Source organism: Protobothrops mucrosquamatus, unplaced genomic scaffold, assembly GCF_001527695.2.
Source record: "Protobothrops mucrosquamatus isolate PMUCROS unplaced genomic scaffold, P.Mucros_1.0 scaffold1072, whole genome shotgun sequence".
In the NCBI taxonomy this organism is placed as follows: Eukaryota; Metazoa; Chordata; class Lepidosauria; order Squamata; family Viperidae; genus Protobothrops; species Protobothrops mucrosquamatus.
In genome coordinates, this window is record NW_015387300.1 from 149,545 (window position 1) to 157,295 (window position 7,751).

Below are 7,751 nucleotides of genomic sequence, written 5' to 3' on the forward strand. Positions count from 1 at the left end.
GTTAAATCAAGGAATGACAGGACAATTTTACTAATGAAAATGAGTTGCAGAAAGAATATTATAATTGGGGCCTTCAAGTCAATAGTTCACTCTGGCAATTCATGTTTACTTGAGACTTCTCTTGACTGCATTTGAAACCCATCACTAGATAATTGAACCATAAGTTCTTAATGTATTTTGAAGGCATGCATGTATAAACACACATATGCCGTACATATTTATGCACATACACATAAGGAACTAAGCAGGAATGCGTGTCAATCACACTTTAAATAAGTTCATGGATTTGTAATATATTGTCACTTAAGTTTAACCCGATGAATGTATTCAATTTGGACTGATTTGCACTTATTTTTACATCATAATTATGGGCATCAGCCATAATGGCACTAGAGAAGGTTAAGACTATTTCTTAATGCTGGTAAAGGGACTCCTGTAGCAAGCAGAGATTTTGTCAAAATGATGAAATACATATCATAACATCAAAGGTAAGCTCTTCCCTTTCCATGTAACATTATGGCACAAGTACAAAATAGGCTGAGTTTACATTGCAATGTGATGCACATTTTACCACTTAACCCTCCTGTGGTTGCCCATGTCTTGAGATGAAGATATCTCAAAATGATGGTAACAATTGCATTATGTGATGCTCTCCAATGTTCCAATTATTGGGCTTCAATTTCCATTTACATATGGATGGCAATGAGCTGGAAAAGCTAGCTTATTTCATTTAATAAGTTATTCATATGTAGAAATGATTCTGAGTCAATTTTGGATGAGCTTTGGTTAGCTAGATCTCTGCATAAGCATATTAATTAAACCCACTATTAGTTTTCTATGACTGATGCATGATGGATAGACAGCTTGCACACACGTGGCCAGTTAATTATTTTTACCTGTGTAACTTTACATTTTAATGCTTCCTTACTTTTTAAATCATTTTTCACCATACAAACATTTTTTTAAAAAAGCCTCTCTTATCTGGCAGCTGTTTTACGTACAGTGCTGCCAGTAAAATGGAAATATGAAATCCACCTGAAAAAAATGCTTTGAGAATAAATAATAATAGTTTTGAATGCCTGCTGAGTTTTAGAAAGTGGAATCTTTCTGTGGTCTCCATCAAACAAAATATTGTTCATTGAGAGAAAATAGGAATAAATCAAAAGAACAGTTTTGCATTTTCTGTCTTTAGCTTTGATAGTGAACCTTAGTTCTAGTTTTCAAAGAATGTGTAAGTAAGCCTTTCTGACTGATTTTTAGTAAAATTCTGCACTTGTTTTTAGCAAAAATTTCAAAAGCCATTCTTAATGGACAGTTGGCAATATTTGTAATCAAAGCCTACCTTGTATCCCAGTCCTAGGCCTTCAGCTTGGGTTTTTGCTTAGGCCTCCTCTGCCGTGTGCAAAAAAAAAAAAGGTTCAATTAATCAATCAATTTCAATTTCTCATGGGAAAAAAAAAGATCTCACAAAGTTGGACTTGATTGATTGAACTTTTTAGTCCCACCCAGTCTGCCGTTACCACCGCAGCCACGCCCACCCAATGGGCCACGCCCACCCAGCACCCGACGATACATAAGTGGGTTTTGGGTTGAAGTTTGGGCACTCGGTCTCTAAAAAGTTCCCCATCACTGCCCTATACCATTTCAGACAAATGGCTGTCCAGTCTCTTTTTAAAAACTTCCAGTGTTGGAGCATTCACCGCTTCTGGAGGCAGGTTGTTCCACTGATTAATTGTTCTAACTGTCAGGAAGTTTCTCCTTAGTTCTAGGTTGCTTCTCTCCTTGATTAGTTTCCATCCGTTGCTTCTTGTCCTGTCTTTAGGCGCTTTGGACAATAGCTTGACTCCCTCTTCTTTGTGGCAGCCCCTGAGAATCCCTGTGAACCATCTTACAAAAACTTGTTCTGATAAACTTGTTTTTCTTGGTATATCCAACTGTTGCTGATCCCTATAATTGTTTTTGTGACAGATACACCTCTCCAACTATCTCCTTGGGGAGAGAAAGAAAGTTATTCTGGTTACTATGAAAACCCTCCCCACTTCAGTTCCAGAGGCCTTCAAAAGAGTAATGGGTTTTTGCATCTTCAAGAGGAGAATGACATTCTGTTGTCCTAGCAATAGGACTTAGACTTAAATCTCTCCATAGTGCTTTACAGCCCTCTCTAAGTGGTTTGAGGAGTCAGCTTATTGCCCCCAACAATCTGGGTTCTCATTTTACTGATCTTGGAAGGACGGAAGGCTGAGTCAACTTTGAGCCAGTCAGGATTGAACTCCTAGCAATGGAATGCAGTTAACCTACAGTACTGCATTCTAACCACCGCACCACCACGTGGTTAGTGAATATTATGGAGCGTTTTAAACTTTGCTGTGTTGTTCTTTGATCTGCAGTAATCTAAGGTGCAGCACCAATCATCTTCAGATAGTCAATTCATAGTGCTTCTTGCACCTTGCCAAGTGCGAGAAACAGTGCAGACTTCTAATGTTCTTTACAACGGTTACAAACAAACTTATCCCTCCTCCCTTTTTAAAATTATACTATATGTTTCTGTATTCCGTATTTTTCCATATTCAACACTTCTAAATCAGCAAAGATGGGGGCCAATCTTATCTCCATGGAGATGATACCTCCACAAGGAGGAGCCACAACAGAAAAGACCTTTCTTTTTGGTCCCAGATGAACCATCTTCATGGCTGCTTTACCAAGTGCTAGTCAGCAGTGTATTTCTTGGGTGCTTGTTCCATTATTGTTGATGATCCACCACTTCAATATCTTCATAGTCGATTTTAAACATAGCTCCTTTACTGTTGTCATCAGTTCAGTCTCTTTAATTTCTTATTTTTATTTTTTATTTTTTATTTTTATTCCCATCTCTTCATTGTGTTTCTTGATTTTGATTACTAGAGATCCGTTTCATTTTTGGCTATCAGGGTAGTGTCTTCAACATAGCACAGGTTATTGATGTTTCTTCCTCCAATTTTGAAACAACATTCATCTTTCAAATAAGCTTCCCTTAATTTATATATCTATCCAGTATATAGGCTAAATCAATAAGGAGACAGAATTCAGCCTTGTTGCACCTCTTTGCCAACCTAGAGTCAGTCTAGCATGTGAAGTTAAGGATATTTTGCACAATCTATTAAGTGTTCCTTTTTTGGTATTCGAGTGTACATTGATTTTTCTAATCTGTTGGTCACTGTGTCCTTCTCTACATTTTCTGGCATAGCTTGGTAAGAACCTTTACTGATTCTTCTTCTTCTGCTTACCGTAATTCAGTCATTATGCCATCAGTTCCTGTAGACTTCTGACTTGGCAATAATTGCACTGCTAATCTAACTTCATCTTCTAGGACTAGAGGTTCTTGTAAGTATGGAATGTCCTCTGAGCTCTTTTAAATGTTGACATCTCTATCGCACAATAATATTCCTTCCATCTTACCTGATTTCCTTCGAATTGGTTGCTATCCATTGTCATCTTTTAGCATACCAATTCAAGATTGGAAACTTTTTCTAAGCTTACAGATTTTTTGAAAGACTTTCTTCTGTTTTACCATGTCTATTCCCATCTTCAGTATCTTTATACATATTGTTGTATTACGGCTTCTTGTCTCTTCGAGCAGCTCTCTGAAACTTTTTGTTAAGTTCCTTTCTGAAATGTTTATCTTTCTTGGCTTTGGTTTTTCCTTCTTGGCAATTTCCATAGTTTGTTCTGACATTCAGTTTGCTTTTTTCACTTTCTTCACTTTTGGCCAATCACTTTTCACCCTCATCCCTAAAAACTACTTTAAATTCATTCCATAATTCCTCTGGTTCTTTATCAACAAGGTTCAAAGTGTTGTCTGATGATTTCCTTGAAAATGGTGCATACAAGTTCAAGGCTATGAAAACTGACAGGCTTTTTTCTTCTTTAGCTTAGTTGGGCCTTACATATAAGCAGTTTCCACAATTAGCACCAGACCATGATTTTGATGCTGGAATTGAGCTCAGTCCCTTTAGAAATGGTATTGACTGGTATTGACACGGTCTCTGATCTAAGCTCCTGTGTGGATCAAGTCCCACTGGTGGCTGTGCCTAGTGATTCACCAGCTACTGAATCCAACACTAATACTCTCTCAGGGGTCTCCTCAGCCTGCATTGATCCTTCTTTAGAGCTATCATGACTACCAATGGCATGAGAATACAGCACCCTCGCATGCTAAGTGCGTTGCTAGAAAACCACAAAGCGCTGACTCTGCCAGCAACCCCTGTGCCTCATTAATGGTAACCATGGGGCAGAGAAGCTTCAAGTGTGCACACTGGTGGGGAGAGGGATTGTGCAGGGATTGCCTTCAATTGCTGGAAGAAAGACAGACATCTGGATTTGTGCTTTGTGTAGTTCTGCTCTTGAATCCTGCTTTGTTTTATCCTCAGTGTGTTCCTGACTAAGTTTCTGGCTCACCCCTCTGTACTTTTCACCTATTGTGTGGTATTTGATCATGAACCTTCTGATTTGCATTATGCCTTCTCATCAGCTTCTAATAAGCTATTGTGCATATGCACATTCCTTCTCTTGCTTCCCCAACAATTCCTCTGTTGCCTCCTCCCTGCCTGTCTTCTGGAACCCCCCCTCCCGAGTAGCCCCAAGTCTTTTACCCTTCTTTTGGAAAGATTGGCCCACTTACAAGTAAAGCACTGAGATATATCCATCCCCCAAATATTTTTTGTTTCTTCATTTTTTAAACATGTGTTGAGACCTATGAGAAGCTATTAAATAATAATGATTCGGAAGGTTGGGACTTCGATTTTCAATACCTCAGGTGTATTAATTGTTTTCTTGAAAGGGTGAGAATTTCACTAATGTTTGGTAAGCAACCTACTAGATGACACTGGAGGAATGACACCAGCTGTCATGCTGGCGTCCATGTTACCTACTTTTTTATGTGTAGCTGAATTACACTACTCAAGGACTAATAGTGTGGCAGATAATGGCTTAGCATGTCTGCTCACCAGGAAACCATCTATATTTGAGCAAGATTTGTTTTGCCTTTTTAGAGAGCATTTAGGCGCATTGTCTCACTTGTTTACCTGAATTACACTTCATTAATGTGTTGCCATCTGTTTAGACCACAGAGTCTTATGGATGATCTATCAATTAACCATGACGGTTTTGTTCACTTCAGAATCTGGCTGGGACTTTTGGCTGAATTTTAAAACGGTAATTTTAAATGTTTTATCTAGATTTCCATCAATTTTGGCAGCCTTATTAATCCAGATTTATGCCAGTGAACATATGGCTTTTCATTTAAAGTATACTGTGGGACTCACAAGAGGGCATTGTGAAGAATGAGAATTTTTGTCCACATGGCTATGTAGACAGAGCATTAAATCTTGTCTTCCTATTTGCTGGTTCCTCCATAGGCCAGCACTATACTAATTATCTCCAAAAAGATTGATGTTCACTTTTGCAGGTGGAATGTGTGTTATAATTTTTCATTCTTCGATTTATCTCCTTTTAACAGCTGATTATTGCTTTGTGCAGGGGATTGTGAGAAGCGTTTCCAAAGGAAATGCTTTGATTAAAAAAAATGAAAATGAAAATCTGTATGATGGAATGATTGTTTCGCTCTTCTTTAACATACAAATTGAATTGGTTTCCATTGGTTTAATTGCTGGAGGCTTTTTAGAAATAAAATGAGATGAACGAAACATTCTCAACCTCGGTGTTGGAATTAAAGTAGTCTGAAAGTTAAAGAGACAACTGTGAGAAGAGTAATAAAAAAGCTTTTGCTTATAGTCATTTGTCTGTAACAAATAGGTGATGCTTTATAAAATGGTATTCATGCTAGCCCATTGTACTGTCAGAAAGTGAATCCCTCTGCTCTGCTGCCATATAAGGATCTTTTCCTAATTCCTTTCCTCCTGCCATTATTATATTAGGTCCAGATATTTTAAATTACTAACCATCCATCATGTATTATTCCTCTCCTATATCACTTCTGCGGCCAAAAGTGTAGAAAACTGCAATAGAGTAAACTGTAATGTGCTTTGGTGACCTGGCTCCATAAGTGCACCAATTCTCTTCTGCAATATGTTCAGTTATGTGGCTGGAATGGATTGTTTTCTGTTTTTGCAGTCTTCTCTTCTCTTAAAAGGTCTGACCTGTAATTCATTAGCTGGGGAGGCACCCAGATGATATCCCAGTAAAATTGACTACAGTGTAGTGGTTTTGGAAATTGCCCATAAAATGAAATGTAAGACTTTTGTTTTCTTCTTAAAGAAATCTCAAGTTCCACTAAGATAAATAATAACAAACATCTTTTATTAATGCAACATTAGAGTTTTTGTTAGTTCTACAGTTAAAAACAAACACAGATTTTTCATGGGAATTTCAGCACTACTGATATGATCGATGTTGATGTCCAGATTCAACTTCATTTATCCATGTCCAGTATATCATTACTGCAATATCACATGGTAACTTGCTCCTGTGAATTGAACCATCACAAAGAAAACACTCATATCTTGCCACATCATCTCTGAATGCAGTCCTTTCCAATGGAGTCAGTTTTCACATGGATAAAATTCAGCAAAATTAAGTGATTATATACATGGCATGCACTTGTTTGTTGATGCATATCTGACTTTACAAATATAATGTTTCTTCTTCTTCTCAATCCAGCATTTTTAGGTGCAAGATTCAACCAACAAAATGGAAAAGCAAAAATGTTACCTCTTACAATGGGTGTCCCAGAGGTGCTTTATCAAAAGGCAACTGGATTCTCTTGTTTTTCCTTGAAGACATTTCGCTTCTCATCCAAGAAGCTTCTTCAGTTCTGACTAAAGAACAGAAGAATGAGAAACAAAATGTCTTCAAGGAAAACCAAGACATCCAGTTGCCTTTTGAAAAACTACCTTTGGGACAACCATGATCTGGAGGACTGAGAATCTCCATAGACATCTTCCAATGGGTGGACAACCCACATTGTAAATTGCTCCCGCAACATCCCAAGATCTACTAAAATTCAGTGGCAAAGCAATTTTTAGTGGTGAGATTTTTCCTTTTTTGTTTTACTAGAATGGGAATGAAATAAGAGGCCTCTAGGAGGCAGATAACTCTCATTTTCCACTCCTAGGATAGCCAGATTTCCCTAGTCAATGTTTTGAAATCTTGCAACCCCGTATTTGGCCATTTTGCTATCTACATTTCAGAGGTAAGATTTTTGGGGCATTTGAAGTTTTAACCTCCTAGATGTTTCTTCTTCCAATTACTACCCTTAATTTTCAAAGAAAAGTGAGAAATGGACAAAACCTCAGCTTTGCCCATTCTGATGATATCTTGAGAAGATATCCTGTGGCCCTCCAGATTATTACAGGAATGAATCATAGTGATGCTTTGCCAATAAAATTTGCCTACCTCAGGTTTAGGAGATGATTTCTTCTCACTGAATCATATCTAGCTCTATTATGCCCAGACTAGGCAGGGACCACTGTAATGCTGTGCACAATTGATAACACTAGTCTACAAGGAGAAAGCCTCAGAAATGAAAGTAGCTTAATTGTAGCAGAATTGGGTCACTAATAAAGGAAAATTAGGTCTGGAGTATTAATTGGCTCCAGTTTCCAAGATACAGCATCAGGTCAAAATTGCATCAAAATAATTCAAAATTATGAGGGGGATGTGCGATTATGCTCCATAGCTTTTCTGCAAAATGTGATATAAATGAGAATGGTGCCACACCAATCATTATAAATTTATCTTTTTATTGATACCAATAA

General features: G+C 37.7%; 1 long non-coding RNA gene across 1 annotated transcript; it reads left to right on the forward strand.

The window, feature by feature from the left end:
- The first annotated feature begins 1,317 nt into the window (after positions 1–1,317).
- On the forward strand, positions 1,318–7,519 carry LOC107291167. The gene is made up of 3 exons (XR_001548965.1): positions 1,318–1,327; positions 1,579–1,581; positions 7,494–7,519. It is a non-coding gene; the product is annotated as an uncharacterized LOC107291167 (long non-coding RNA).
- Positions 7,520–7,751: the final 232 nt, after the last annotated feature.